General features: G+C 38.0%; 1 non-coding gene across 1 annotated transcript; it reads left to right on the top strand.

The window, feature by feature from the left end:
* Positions 1-6,566: 6,566 nt before the first annotated feature.
* Positions 6,567-6,648, top strand: TRNAS-AGA. The gene has a single exon. It is a non-coding gene; the product is annotated as a tRNA-Ser (tRNA).
* Positions 6,649-17,094: the final 10,446 nt, after the last annotated feature.

The raw sequence follows: 17,094 nt of genomic DNA on the forward strand, positions 1-17,094 counted from the left end.
GAAAAAGGCAAAGAGCATCTAGTGTGCAAGCTCAATCGGTCCATTTATGGACTAAAACAAGCTTCAAGGTCTTGGAACATCCGGTTTAATGAAGTAATCCAGTCATATGGATTTATTCAGTGTCCGGATGAGTCTTGTGTATACAAGAAGTGTAACGGAAACGTGGTGGTATTTCTTGTACTATACGTAGATGATATTTTGTTAATTGGCAACAATGTCAAGGTATTATCGGACGTAAGGGTATGATTGTCAAAACAATTTGATATGAAGGACTTAGGAGATTGTGCACACATTCTTGGGATCAAAGTTATAAGGGATCGTAAGAAAAGAATATTGTGTCTGTCCCAAGCTTCATACATAGATACAATCCTTGCTCGTTTTAGCATGTAAGATTCCAAGAAAGGTTTCTTACCTTTTAGGCATGGAGTAACTCTAGACATCAAAGGAGATAGAGGACATGAAAGTAGTTCCTTATGCTTCGGCTGTAGGAAGCCTAATGTATGCAATGTTATGTACGAGACCTGATATCTGTTTTACCGTGGGCATGGTTAGCAGATATCAGAGTAATCCTAGACAAGGACATTGGACTGCGGTAAAGCATATATTAAAGTACCTGAGAAGGACTAGAGATTATATGTTAGTTTACCAAGCAAACGATTTGCTCCCTGTGGGTTACACGGATTCAGATTTCCAATCAGATAGAGACAACAGTAAGTCTACATCAGGCTATGTGTTTACTTTAGGAGGTGGAGCCATTGCATGGAGTAGTGTTAAACAGAAATGCGTTTCGGACTCAACCATGGAAGCAGAGTATGTAGCAGCCTCTGAGGCGGCTAAAGAAGCAGTATAACTCATGAACTTTCTAATGGACTTAGATGTGATTCCTGGTTTGCCCAAAATCATCACAATTTATTGTGATAATAGCGGTACAGTTGCAAACTCGAAGGAACCACGAGCCCATAAGGCAAGTAAACATATAGAGCGCAAGTACCACCTGATACGAGATATCGTGAAGCGAGGAGAAGTTGTCATCGCCAAGATTGCATCAGCAGATAACCTGACAGATCCTTTCACTAAGGCCCTTCCGGCGAAAGCTTTCGATCGGCATGTGGAGGGAATGAGAATCAGATGTATGGCAGAAGATATGACAGCTTAGTCATTAGTATAAGTGGGAGATTGTTGGAATGTATACTGAAAGCCTAAGCTTTTGTAAACATTTATTTTGAATAAAAAATCACATTTGGTCAAATTGTCTACATTTGTTTGTAGTTGTTCAATTAATTTATATTGTAGATAACATAGTATGTGGTGTCACATACAGAAGATGATGTTATCAGTACCTTATAAATTATAAACAGCAGCTCACAACCAAAATGGTAAGGAACAAACCATTGGAAGGTCGTAGTGTAATTAGGAATTAGTTTATCTTAACTATATAATTACACTAGTACACTTAGAGTGTATTGAGTAGGACCATTAGAGGTCGTTTTCTTTTATACTGACTTTATAAAGGAACAAAGACCTCAGTTATTATGGAAGTGTGAGCTCTTAATCCTAATATAATAACAAGCACATATATTTGATATTTATTTCTTTAATTTATCAATGGGTGAGATTTAGTTCGATAAATCAATAAGCCCGATAAGTTGGGAAATGATATCACTTATAGTGTGTGTTGTTGATTATAGAAGAAAACTGTGTCCTAGTAATCTAGATTGATAATGTCCCCAAGATGAGCTCATAAAGATTGTCATGTTAAACCCTGCAGGTGGACTTAGTCCGACATGACGATAAGGTTGAGTGGTACTATTCTTGGATTAAGATATTAATTAAATGAGTTGTCAGTAACTCACTTAATTAGTGGACATTTGACATCTTAAACACAGGGAGACTAACACATTCATAATAAGAAGGAGCCCAAAAATATAATTTGGGATTGGTGAGGTAGTTCAATAATAGTTCTCTAGTGGAATGAATTATTATTGATAAAATTAAGTTGTGTGTTCGGGGCGAACACGGGATGCTTAATTTTATCGGGAGACCAAAACCAATTCCTCCTCTCGGTCCCTATCGTAGCCTCTTATTTATAGAGTACTATACCCACCTTCGTACCCATGATATAGGGGCCGGCCAAGCTAGCTTGTGGTTCAAGCTAGGGCCGGCCAAGCCTTGATTCATGGGTGGTCGACCCTAGCTTGAACCCAAGCTTAGGTGGCCGACCCCCATTAAATTAAAAGGAATTTTAATTTTAAATATTTCTTATGTGAAAGATATAAGTTATTGGAGAGATTAAAAATTAAAATATCTCTTTTAAAAGGATCTACAAAAGATTAAAGAAAGAGATTAGATCTCTTTCCTTATTTGTAGATTGGAAAGATATTTTATTTTTCTTCTTTATAAATTATTCACATGTAGAATAATTAAAATTATAGAAATTTCTTTTTATCAACCATGAAGGGATTTTAAAAGGAAATTTTATTTTTTAAAATTTCTAAAGGCAAATAAGGAATTTTTAATTGTTGATTAAAATTGACTTGTTTGCTCTCCATGAGGTGGCCGGCCACATACAATTAATTAGGAAATTTTATTTAATTTTTCTTAATTAATTGTTGTCAAGGAAAGTTAAGGAAATTTTATTGAAATTAAATTTCCTTATTTACCAATACTAAGGAATATAAAAGAGGGGGTTGGGGTGCCTTCATGAGACACAACTTCTATTATTCTCTCCCTCTTTTCCTTGGTGTTGTGGCCGACCATCCTCTCTCCCTCTCTTCCTCTTTGTGGTGGCCGAAACCCTTCTTGGCTTGGAGCTCTTGTGGTGGCCGGATACTACTTGGAGAAGAAGAAGAAGAATGAGAGAAAGCTTGCATCCCTTGAAGCTTGGTTGGTGTTTTTTTTCTTCATCCTTGGTAAAGCTTTTGTTTTGGCCGAACCTAGCTAGGAGGAGAAGAAGGTGCTTTGGTGGTTTCTCATCTCGGAAGATCGTTGCCCACACAACGTCCGAGGTTAGAAGAGGAATACGGTAGAAGATTAAGAGGTCTTTCTAAAAGGTATAACTAGTAATTTTTCCTTTCCGCATCATACTAGTTATTTTTGGAAATAATACCAAATACAAGAGGCTTATGATTCTAGTATTTCGAATTTATTTTTCGATGTAGTGTTCTTATGTTTTCTTCTTTTCCTTGTGATTTGATTGTTCCTTTCGGTTAACCTAAAGTTATTTTAGGAAATTAAATATTAGCTTTCCTTAAAAGGTTTTGTCTAGTCGGTGGTGGTTGTTCCCATATCCAAGAAGGTCATGTGCCTCGCCACGTCAGTACTAGGAACCAATTATGGAAATTAATATTTAATGGAATTAATAACTTAGGTGATTTGGATCGAACGTGTTAAGTTCCGCAGGAGATCCAAGTCAAAACCTAAAAGAACAAATAAATTAAACTTTGGATCAAACGTGTTAAGTTCCGCAGGCGATCCAAGTTTAATTTAAAAGAACACATGGTAGCTAGGAAAAGGTTCAAACCTTTGTACAAAATTTTTGTACAGTGGAACCATTAGGTTTTCCGAGTAGCAACCAACACACGCATCCCGAACGGGCGCCTCGTCGGAGAATGATCCCTGCTCCTGATGTGCTTGGGTTATCTCTGAGGGGGTTTGGAACAGAGCCTGGTGGAAGGGGATTGGTGCTGGCGGCGCTTCCCCTTGGGTGTCGGTCGGCCTTCGGTTCTGCCCCCATATGGAGAGTTGCTCCACTCGGTCTTCTTGCCCTGCTCGCCTATCGTCCGCCGAGGTTGTTGGTTGCGGTCTTAGCAGATCGGCTATCACCTGTTGTTGTTGTTGCTCCATCATTTTTGCTGCCCGTTCTTGCACGAGAATCTTCAGCTCCTCTTGAGTGAGCGTCACGATGGTTAGTCGTCCAGCATCTTCCATCCTCTCGGCTCAGATTCAGGTGACAATTCCCACAGACGACGCCAAATATAATCCTGTCTGAAAGTCGAAGATTGCTGACCTCCAATGGACTTCGCTTCGGCCTGCAACATAAACAGCGTCAGTGTCGAGCCAGGGAAGGGGTCCCCGGCGATGGCTCTCCGGCACTCAAGTCAATCTCCGGCGAAGCAAGAAGCAAAAGAACTGTAGCGCAACAGTAGAAATCGCGAGAAAAGCATACCTCCGTTGATGCCTGGACCCCCCTTTATATAGGGTTCCTGTAGCGTGTGTGCACGCTTTTTAAAATAGACACACTATCCCAAACTTTTCCTGAAGGGACATGTCAGTAAAGTGTCTCTAACACAGTACCTTAATGGGCTGAGCATATCTCTGAAGTGACAGTGTAAACTTCTGTCATACGATCCTCTGTCTGACCATGCCGCTTGTCAGCGACACTAGCTCCCAAAAGGATGTCGAAAGATATCCCACTGTGTTTGTTGCTTGGCCGAGCGGAATGACCACTCAGCCAGAATTCTGATATCCGTGTTATCTGCTGCCACGCCGAGCGGGATAATCGCTCGGCTGAAAGTCCACTGTTCGTGTCGTCCGCTATCGGGCCGAACACGATAGCCGCTCGGCATGAAGCCCCTCGTCCACATGCTCAGGGAGTATCTCACTATCTGTGCGCCCAGATGATGTCAAGTCTGCTATTAGGCTGAGCGGGGGAGCCACTCGGCTCGGCTTCTATGCGTCCCTTGAGCGTCGGTTTGATTACTTTTTGTGCCCAAAACGATGGGTCAATGCTCAACCCCTGATCGGCTTATGCCTCGCCCGACCGACCGACAACATTCCACCCATTGACCATTTTGACTTTAACCTCCACGCGACGGCAGGGTGGGGCCTCGCCTAATCACCGCATCACCGGTCGATTGAATGTCGCGCAAGTACCCATGTGCTCATATACGCTCGGCCAAGCAAAGCCCGACCGAGCGTAAATGCATTTAGCCATATGGAAACTTTTAGTATATTACCGACCGAGTGAAGGTCGAGCGGACACTAATATGTACCTGCACGCGCTCGGTCAGGCAAAGCCCAACTGAGCGTAAAGACATTTAGCCTTATAGAAGTCCTTAGTATATTACCGACCGAGTGAAGACCGAGCGGGCACCAATGTGTACCTGCACGCGCTTGGTCAGGCAAACCCCGACCGAGCGTAAAGGCATTTAGCCTTATAGAAACCCTTAGTATATTACCAACCGAGTGAAGGCCGAATGAGCACCAATGTGCCTTTGCACGCTCCGTTAAGCAAAGCTCGACCGGGCATAAAGGCATTTAGCCTTATAGAAACTCTTAGTATATTACCGACCGAGTGAAGGCCGAGTGAGCATCGATGTGCCTTGGCACGCTCCGTCAGGCAAAACTCGACCGAGCATAAAGACATTTAGCCTTATGAAAACTCTTAATATATTATCGGCCGAGGGGAGGTCAAGCAGGCACTAATGTGTGCTTGCACACGCTCAGTCAAGTAAAGCCCGACCGAGTGTAAAGGTACTTAACTTTATAGCAGTTTATGATATATTACCGACCGACAGCTTATGGTCAATATGCGTTCGGCTGGATAAAGTTTAACTGAGCATAAGGGCACTCGGCCTCCTAAAGTTCATAAACATTCTCGGACGAAACATGCTTAGCAGGAGGTATTCTCGATATATATACGATCAACTTGAACGATCGGTTGAAACATACTTAACAGAAGTATATGAGTATGACAGCCCGGCAAACTTGGCGGGAAATTTCTTCTAAAAGCTTTTTCAGTTCTAATGACATGTTCATATGCATATATCATCATAAATATGAATCACAAACGACAAAAGAGGTACATCTGGGGTAAAAAAATATTCCTTAAAAAGATTATTGCATGAAGTTCAGGAAATGACTTCATCTCCTAACAAACCCTAATGAACTGGGGACTACTCCATAACTACGGAGGTCATGTGAGGTAGTATAAAAAGGGAGATCCTCTCCGTTAGCAAGGTACACAAGTTCTAGCATCTAAACTCTGTTTCAAAGTACTTCAGTTACTTATTATTATTATTATTATTATTATTCTACCCTTGAGAGAGAAACTGACTTGAGCGTCAGAAGGTCTAACGAGGGATCCTCACATCGATCTTAGGTCACTAAGACTTTGTTGATTTGTCTCGTTGTGCGTAGAATTATGGAAAAGTTCTTTTAGGTCTCTAGGAGGTTATTTTCATCAAAGATCATCGTTTATCGGAACCAACACACCACTTCACATATTTAAGACATGATCAATCATGATTTATGATTTTTTCATCATCAATAGTTTGAATGTCTGTTTTATCTTTTACTGCTTTATAATTTTATAAGATTGATCTATTTGTTTTATCTTATTATTACAGATTACAGCAGCAACATAAATCTGGCATATTCTTATATAAACTAGTAAATAATGTTATACTTTAATTTAGCAATTATGATATTTAACATTTAATAGAAATCATGAATTCAATATCACAGTCAATTTTCTAAATGTAAATTGCGTTGAACTAAATATTGGTTTCAACGAGTAATCAAATGTTAAAGAATTAGTAAAATATTTTAAAAACTTAGACTGTAGAGTGGACGTGCCGGAGTGGTTATCGGGCATGACTAGAAATCATGTGGGCTTTGCCCGCGCAGGTTCGAATCCTGCCGTCCACGTTTTAAACAACAATTCAATTTTATTTTATTTTAATTTTTCATTTCATTCTACTGCTATCGTGCAAGATTTCCAAATCATGAGAACATTTAAGAAAAAAATTAAATTTCATCTACTTGACACTTTCAGGTCGAAACACATGCGAAGTTTTCTTTACTCTATCAGAACAAACATGCAGCTAATTAACTTAAACAATCAACGAATCATCAAAACAAATGGCAATTTAAGATGATAAAATTCAACACAAATTTAATCCTCTCGCAATCCTTGAATATTTATTTGAATTTGTAATCAAATACATTCCCAGTTTGGGAAGCATGTATTCAATGCTTATCCAGTTCCAACTACCATATACGTTACTAAAATGCGCCAAATAAAAGATGGTACTAAAATGCGCCAAATAAAAGATGGTAAGATCTGGGCAGCTTCACTGCTCCTTTTTCTGAGCTCCACGAGATCTCTTTCCTTTTTCTGAGCTCCAAGATAATGAACTACAAATTTTCTATCAAACAAAAACAACAACAACCTCTTTGATTTTTCTTTTTCTATCTTTGATTTTGAAGCGACAAGCTCACACCAAATAAATCTTTAAAAATTTAATACTGAAATTGAGTAAAATACATTTTAAAAAAATATTAAAACATCTTAATATATTTTTCATTCCAACAATATTCTTATTTTAGCTTTGGTGTAATAGCTTCTAATCCTGTCTGAAAGTCGAAGGGACAAATGCTGGGATGTGGCGTTTTTACTGACCTCCGGTGGATTTCGTTCCGACCTGCAACACAAATAGCGTCAGTGCCGAGCCAGGGAAGGGGCCCCCGACGATGGTCCTCCGATGTTCAAGTCAGTCTCCGACGAAGCAAGAAGCAAAGAGAATTGTAACGCAACAGTATAAATCGCGAGAAAAGCATACCTCCGCTGATGCCTGGACCTCCCTTTATATAGCGCTCCTGTAGCGTGTGTGCACGCTTTTTAAAGCGGACACACTATCTCAAACTTTCTCTGAAAAGACATGTCAGTAAAGTGCTTCTGACACAGTACCTTAACAGGCCGAGCATATCTCTGAAGTGACAGTGGAAGCTTTCGCCGTACGATCCTCTGTTTGACCATGCTGCCTGTCAGCGGCACTAGCTCCCAAATGGATGTCGAAGGACATCTCGCTGTGTCTGTTGTTTGGGCCGAGCGGAATGGCCCCTCGACCAGGACTGATATCTCTGCCACATTGAGTGAGATAGCCGCTCGGTCCAAATATCGTCCATTGTTGGGCTGAGCGGGATGGCCGCTCGGCCGGAAGCCCACTGTCGCGCCGAGTGGGAGAGCTGCTTGGCTAAAAGTCCTTGGCCCGTGTAGTCCACCGTTGCACCAAGCGGGAGTGCCGCTCGGCTTGGCTTCTACGCGTCCCTTGAGCGTCAGTTTGATTACTTCGTGTCAAAGACGGTGGGACAGTGCTTAACCCCGGGTCGGGATATACACCATCCGACTGGCCAAGACTATCCATTCGTTGACCGTCTTGACTCTAACCTCCACCGTGGCAACGGGGCGGGACCCCTCATCATCACCGCATCAGCTTCTATGATATAACTAATACAATATATAAATTACTAAAAATATTAAAGTAAGTTGATTCAATATTTTTTTTAGTTTAATTTGATCAAAATATCATATATAAAAATTATTTTTATATCAAAATACTTTTTAACAACTTTATATATATATATATATATGTGTGTGTGTGAGATCCGGTGATAAGGGCCCACTGGTGTCGGTCATTTTGCATGTCAAAAGGCGCTCCAAATTAATAAAGATTGAAACTCATTATTATTAAAACATGTGTCATAGTAAGGAGTCCCAAGTCGTATTTTCCCAAGGGCAATTAGTAAATGTATGCATATCCTAGAATTGATTCAAATTGAGTTCTTCTAATGAGATCAAGAACAGATTCAAGTAAGGTTGATCTCCTCTAAACATTATCACCTCCATTTCATTAAATTAGCATCAATCTATCAACATTAACTCAAGTATTTCAACTAACAAATTATTCATTCTCACACATGATCATTAACATACAACTGAGGTAAACAATCCGAATTTCAAGTTAATCATTCAACATTGAAACTCTATCTCGGATACCACAAATCTAATGTAAAGAACAAGAATTAACTAACTAAATTACCAAAACTAAACAAGCTTGTGTTAACAGAAATTCTAATTCAAAACAGAATCTAAAATGCAATTTCTTATCAAAATCCGGATTGTAACACAATAATAAAATCAGAATACAGGAAAGACATCAGATATGAGTTTGCAAAGAAAATTCAAACAAGAACTGAAATAAGGAAGGAAATTCAAAGATTAACGTGCAAGCTACCTATCAGATCTTCAGATCTGAGCAAATTCATGAACGATTCAAAAGAAAACATAAACCCTAAACATTCCACAACCAAATCCAAGCTCAAACCTCAACACTTTGCCGTGAAGCAGATATGTCTTTGGAAACCTCCCCTCCAACATCCAACAAACAATAACAAGCTTCCAACTATCACCAGGGAATGATCACAGCTCCAAGAAACCTCCCTTAAAGCTCACAATCATCTGATAATCCCATCGGCCGAAGAAAACAGAGCTCGATTCTGTAAAGTTGCAAACCAGATCAAACGACCAAATCGATCGAGTTTTGCTGCGGAATGGAGATCGAAAAGCTGAACAGAGACTTTCAGAAACCTCCCTTCAAGCTCTGGTGGATGCGGAATTCGCTGATCGGAAACCTCCCCTCAACAGGAATGCGGCGATGAACAGAACCAAGGTGCGCCGAGAAACCTCCCTCTAGCACTCTCTAATCACTGGAAGATGGACGCCGGCAGCTCGGATATTGCCGTCTGTGAAGAAATTAGCTCTCAGATCTGGTTTTGGAACGGAAGCTTCGACGACGAAGAAGATGAACAGTGGGGGAAATCGAGAAGCCGAGCTCAAACAACACTGTAGCTTCTCGCGGGATTTAAACCTCTCCTCAGATCTGATCGGACTGTCGAGACTCATTGGAGCTTGATCAACGGCTGTGATGTGCTCAGATCTGGATCAAAACCCTTGGATCTTCATCTACGGACGAGATCTGCTCCTCCTTAGGTCGGATGGACCAGATTCTCAACGGATGGCTTAGATCTCTCCGATCTTCAATGGACGGTCCATAATGCTCCAAGGTTTGATCGCCTCGTTAAGCCCTTGATTTGAGCCCAAATGCGGTCTGATTTGATCGGGTCCATGATCCTTTTGATGCCTACAAAATAATAAACAAATATTAGCATCAAATAACCATGATAATAGGCTAATTTGCAATTAAGTCCAAGATAGAATGAAATTATGAAATGTAGAGTAAATATGATTTTAAGCTATGAAAATATCATTAAAAACATGCATTATGAATCAAGATAATATAACTAAAATCATGGTTATCAAATCCCCCACACTTAATCTTGGACTTCCCGTTCAAGTCAAGAAAACTAAAAATCCTACTTAAATGACACCCTTTAAACAAATTCCTAAACATGATTAGAAAATAAAGAAAGTAAACCATCTAAGATTATCACATTCCAAAATCTCAAGCATTCATGGACTTCAAATTTTACTTTTGGTTAACCACATAAGAATTTTCATCTATCATGAATAAATTGAAATTGATTTCACACTAAAATCCTTACAAGATAGAGTTTTTGTGGCCCTCATCCTATTTCACATGTAATCACAAAAATGGAGGGCACTCATGCTACTTGTGCTTCTTGAACTACCATATGCTTGCTTATCTTCTACTCTCCACCATGATCATGGATATCAATCACATTCATAAAAGTTAATCATGGAAAAGAAAAATGTAAGAAATATGAATCAAGTGCAAATCAAAACATTAGTTGCAAGAAAAGATAAGAAAAGGAAGAATTTGCTCAAAGAAAAGATAAGCAAGAAAGATTTAGCTTTAGTGGAAGAAATGGATACAAAGAATGCTATATAAATGAATACTTAGCCATACTTCCTTCATTTCTCTTCTTCCTTAACTTACTACCAATTTCATCACCACTGATTCCTTAATTCAATTCCTCATTGCTTTAATTTCAATGAATGCATCTCTAAAAATTAACCCTTGAAAACCATTTCATTCATTCCCAATTCCAGCAATCTCATTTACTTAGCTGCAGTTCTTAGCCCTTCAAAATTCCTGGCACAAAAACTGCATCACTGACCAATGCAAAATAACCTTGAATTCCAGCTCTGCAAATTCCAATTTCAGCACTTTGATTCTTCAAGATTCTGTCAAATAAGTTTGCAACAACATGGAAAACAATGCAACACCATTTGTTTCAAATAATGCAAGATCTTCTCTGCTTTTCTCAATGATTTAAGCACTCCTTTGATATAAAATTCTACATTTCTGATTCCACTCAACATTTCAGCATTTCATCAACTGATATGGTGTCAATATAAACTTTCTTGTTCTCTACTTGTGCCTTCAATCAATGAGACAACTTGGACCATACCTTACCTCCCCCACACTTAAAGCTTTGCCCGTCTCGAGCAATGAAACTCAACAAGTACTTAACAAGTTGAAATGTTAGCTATAGGAACAAAATTGCAATTTCTGTTATGTTCTGTTTCCTCTATTATTTATTCCCTGCAGCTTTCTGCAATTTCAAAGAATTTAGCACAGTGCAGATTTACAATTTTACATTTTATCACTCATATAATCATTAGTGTTTCAAGATCATGTATCTGTAACAGGCAATGGAATGAACAATCTGCCCAACAGAACTTAAATATCAATCTGCAATTTTAAATTAAACCTGAACTTAATATCCAGATTCTGATACAGGCTGATTTCTGCAAGATTATCTAGCAAGTTGAACTCTAGAAGATAGTTCAGTTGGTATTAATTGCAAGGACTTTGAATTCCATTAATTTCAAATAAGAAAGAACAAGAAAACTCTGCCCCTAATCTGACTTTTTGAAATCAGAATCCAATTCTTGAGTTGATGAGTTTCAACTCTGCATTCATTCCACTGCAAGACCGAACCACATTCAGCTCCAATTATGCCATCAATAATTGCAAATTCAGAAATCTAACCTAACTGCAGAATGGGCAGAGTTAATTTCCTATTTCCAGCTTCAATATTTCAACTTGTACTCCAGTTATCATAGCAAATGCAGAATTTCTGATTTTCTGTAAAGTCCCTGAATTTTGTATCAACTTAACATCATCTAGCCTCCAAAAATTCCAATTTCAATACATCTTGCCTCTTAAGATCCTTATCAAATCATCCTCCAAAAATTTCTGGATTCAAGCAACTCAAGCTTGTTATAATTCATTTTCCAGAATTCGTACAGAACCTGCCCAGAAATTTGCTGATTTCTGCATTTACAGTTTCAGAATTTTGTTGCTATTTTAAGATCTCTTAATGACATATATCATTAGCACTTCACATTTTAAATAATTTCTAGAATCACATTTCGATCAACTGCCTTTAGAATTCATCAAGGTTCAACAATTCACTTCGTCTGCATCACCCAGATTCAGCACTTCATATTCATAGTATTCAGCTTCAATCTTCTCAAATTCTCTTCACTGTTTTGAGTTTTGTATCAAGTAGTTGCTATGTCCTCATTTCTTCAGAATTCCTGTTCCAATTGAAGGTGCTCCACAAGTGGAATGGTGCTCTACCAATGAATTACGAATTTTGATCCATGTATATCAGATTTCAGTAGCTATAAAAACTTCACTGTTTCTGCAACTTCTTAAGTTCAATTTCAGAATGGATTGATAAGCTCCACACTACAATAGATTTACTAATTGCAACCAAGCTCATAGATTCGAATTCAGCATTACTCTTCCAGCATTTGAAAATTTCAGTTTGTTTCAACTTCCAGCAAAACATAATTCGATTGATGTATTTTTGTAAAATGAATTCTCATATTGATTTCTGCACTACAATCAAAATGAACAGATTTAGAAACTCAAATTCTAAAGTTCAGTTTAGCTATTGAATTCAGCAATTCAATCAACACTTCAGTTCCCAAATTCTGCTAGCTGCAATTTCGGTAAACAGAAAACATTTTCAGAACAGATTTGCAGTTCCCAGTTTCAGCTTGTATCACAGTTCTGTATCAAAGTCACACCCTAAAATTCCTTCTTTTCAATTTAAACGGTAATATCTTCTAGTGCTTCATAAATGAAATGTTGTTCACCAACTTAATTCCAAATTCTGCTCTCCAAAACAAATTTCCTGCTATTACATTCATCCTATACAAATAGCTTCCAATTTTCCATTTAAACCTCTTAATACTTTCAAAATTTCTAGTCAAAACAATATAGAAAAACATAGGAAGAATTGAGATACCATTTGAATCTGTAAATGTAAGAGGCTCACTGGTTTTCCCTGCTATTTTGAGATCTGACCCATATGCAATGTTCAATTCCATATTTCCAAATTTCCAGCACCTCTAACATCTCCCTGTTTATGCATTTCTTACAGATTTCATTTCAAAGTTCAACTTTTGTCCTTTTCTAATCAAACCACTCTTAAGACAAGTCAATGAAGAATATTTATCCACACATGTCACTAATTTGAACATGTTTCTGCAGATTTCAACCATTTACAGATTTGAATGTATCACCATAGTATCAAATTTCAAAATTAAAAGCTGTTAAATCTTGCTCTATACATGATTAAGCTCAAGGAATGATTCTATTTGACATTGCAACATTAAGAGCTTGGCTTTAAAACCTTGCTATCCAGAAACAGAATTATTAATTGGCACAAGAAATCCTTAACATAAACAATCGTTAAGAAATTGATCTTCCCAATCTTGAACCACTCCAAACTTCTTCATGCATCCAATTACTCCAAAACCACTTCATATTTCCCCCACAGTTGAACTTAATCCACCTTGGCCAATATCCATCATATAACAAACCATGCATCCATATACAAAAGATTTACAATTGAGAAGACATAAATTGATATGATGATTATCAAGAAGAATAGCAAGAATTTGTGTGGAAGAAAGAAACAAATAGATTTACCTTCATAAACATGATTTAATCCATTGGATTGTGGTTTTAAAAGAATCAAAGAAAGTTCTAGAGTGCAATAACACAAAAGAACTAGACCTTAGTTATTATGGAAGTATGTGCTCTTAATCCTAATATAATAACAAGCATATATATTTAGTATTTATTTCTTTAACGTATCAAAGGGTGAGATTTAGCTTGATAAATCAATAGGCTCGATAAGTTGGGAAATGATATTACTTATAGTATGTGTTGTTGATTATAGAAGGAAACTGTGTCCTAGTAATCTAGGTTGAGAATGCCCCCAAGAGGAGCTCATAAGGATTGTCATGTTAAACCCTGCAGGTGGACTTAGTCCGACATGACAATAAGGTTGAGTGGTACTACTCTTGGACTTAGATATTAATTAAGTGAGTTGTCAGTAACTTACTTAATCAGTGGACATTTGTTATCTTAAACATAGGGAGACTAACACACTCATGATAAGAAGGAGCCCATAATGTAATTTGAGATTGGTGTGGTAGTGCAATAATAGCTCTCTAGTGGAATGAGTTATTATTGATGAACTTGAGTTGTGTGTTCGGGACGAACACGGGATACTCAAGCTCATCGAAAGGTCAAAACCAATTTCTCCTCTAGGTCCATGTCGTAGCCTCATCAATGCCTCTAAACCACTCATGAAAAGCCCATCTTGGTGTCTAAGAAGGGGTCGGCCCATGGCTTGGTGACCAAGCCAAAGGGGTCGGTCATATTCTCCTTGAGGTGGCCGGTCATATGCTTCTTTAAAGGGGCCGACCACATATTTCAAATAAGGAGGGGTGCTTTGAATTTTTAAAATCTTCTCTTTGTAGATATCTACAAGTTTTTAAAGAGAGATTTTAAAATATAAAACTTTCTTTATTTGAATTAGGCCACTTGGTTTAAAAGAAATTTTAAAAGTTTTAAAACTTTCCTTTTTTAACCATCCTCATGGTTTTAAGAAAAAAAGGAAGAGAAGTTTTAAATTTGAAAATTTTCTAACCATGTTAAAAAATAAAATTTTAGAAGAGAAGTTTTAATTTTTAGAACTTTCCTTTTTAACATTCACTTTAGGAAATTAAAAGAGAACTTGTAAAATTTTATAAGAGTTTTTTCTTTGCTTATAAATTTTTTACAAAAGTTATTTCTTTCCTTTTATTATGGCCGGTCACCCTTGCTTGGTGCCCAAGCAAGGAGCCGACCAATCAAGCCAATCAATCCATGTTTGGTGATTGAATCAATCAAGAGGAAAGAAAATGAAAAATAAAAAGGAAAAAGGAAAAACAAAAGGAAGATTTTAATTTTTGTAAAAAGTCTTCCCTCATCTGCCTTGGGCAAGTAATATAAAAGAAGGGGAGGGGAGAACTCATGAGATAACAATTCTTATTCTCTTGTTGGTGATCCTCTTGTGGCCGGCCCTCTCTCCCTCTCTTTTCCCTTTGCTCTCTTTTGCTCCTTGGTAGTGGTGGTGGCCGAAACTTAGAGAAGGAGGAGAAGCTCTTTGGGTGATGTTCATCTTGGAGGATCGTCGTCCACACGACGTCCAAGGCGAGGCAAGGAATACGGCAGAAGATCTCGAGGTTATTAGCATACAAAGAAAAGGTATAACTACTAATTTTCATCCGCATCATGCTAGTTATTTTTCTTTGTAAGAATTCCAAACACAAGAGACATTAGATTCTAGTTTTTCGAATTGTAATTCGAGTTTGTGTTTCTTTTGTTTTTCAAATTTGTGATTCGATTATTCCTTTTGGTTAAACCTAGAGTTATATAAGGAAATTAAATATTAGCTTTCCTTAAAAGGCTTTGTCTAGGAAGTGGTGGTTGCTCCCATATCCAAGAAGGCCTAGTGCCTCGCCATGTTTAACCTGGAAGCCAATTTTGGAAATTAATATTTAATTAAATTTATAACATAGGTTGATTTGGATCAATAGTATTAAGTTCCGCTTGCAATCCATATCTAAACCATTAAGAACAGATAAGTTAAATTTGGAATCAATAATGTTAAGTTCCATTTGCGATTCCTAATTTAATTTCTAAAGAACACAATAGGTTGTTTAGGAAAGGTTCGACACTTGTACAAAATTTTTGTACAGTGGAACCAGTACGATCTTCCTAGGACCAACCAACAGGTGTACCTTAGTAGACTTCCTCTTCTTAACCTTGGGCACCTCATCTTTTCCATAATCATATGTAACCCTTGCATATTTCTTATCATGGACTTTGGATGATTTTCCCTTGCCCTTTGTCACTCCTCCCTTGCTATTTTCATGTGCCACCCTAGCACTTGACCTCCTCTTGACATGAGAGGGACATAATTTGACATTTTTGAGATTTTGACCACCCAAACACATGTCAAGTCCTCTAGGTCCAATAATGAATCTATCTAGGACTTTCTCCATTTCTTCAAGCCTTACCTTCAAGGCTTGATTTTCTAATTATAGGGTTCTAACCCTAGAGTCAGCATGTCCACTTTGGACATCCCTAGACCTACCCACCTTCCTAGGCATATATATATATATATATATATATATATATATATATATATATATATATATATATATATATATATATATATGTCTCCCTTTCTTGGGATTAATGCTTAGGTTTTCACCCACTTTCCTTCCCTTAGGCAAAGTGGTTTAGGTCTTATTAGGTCTACCCTTAATGTATGATTTTTTAGGGTTATCTACCTTGTTAACCCTATTCCTATCATTATACCTAAATCCATGATTATGCTCAGGTAAATAATCTACATTATTTCTAACAAGCATATAAGAATTGGAGCTTGGATTAAACTTCAAAATAGGGATTACCTTCCCTTTTACCTTTGAAGCTCCCCCTTGACTTGTGCTTCTCTTCTTTTCCTATTTCTTCAAGTGCGCCAATTTCTTGAGCTCTCCTCTCCTTGGTCACTTTGTGTGGTAGTGACCCCACTCACCACATGTAAAGCACCTAATATGCTTCTTATTCTTCTTCTTCTTACAACTCACATTAGTTTCTAAATTAACTTGAGTGAGTTTAGGGTTTACATCTTTTACCTTCTTGAGTGAAGGACATCTACTCTTACAGTGCCCCATCTTACCACAATCAAAACATTTGATGTGGTCCTTTGTGCTCTTCTTGGTAGTTGAGGTGGAGGGTTGAGCTCCAAGATCTCCTCTTCCTTGGATTGCTCTTCTTCCTCTTCACTTGAAGATGTGGACGGTTCCACTTCTTCCTCCCTTGAAGATGTGGATGATACCTCCTCATCTTCCTTCTCCTCCTCGGATGTTGAACCCGTGTCAACATCTGATTGGTCCTTCTCTTCTTAGACCAATGAGCTCTTCTCCTTGGGCTCCTCCACTCCTTGGATTTGTGTAGGATTCTCATG

The sequence above is a fragment of the Zingiber officinale genome, chromosome 11B (assembly GCF_018446385.1).
Source record: "Zingiber officinale cultivar Zhangliang chromosome 11B, Zo_v1.1, whole genome shotgun sequence".
In the NCBI taxonomy this organism is placed as follows: domain Eukaryota; kingdom Viridiplantae; phylum Streptophyta; class Magnoliopsida; order Zingiberales; family Zingiberaceae; genus Zingiber; species Zingiber officinale.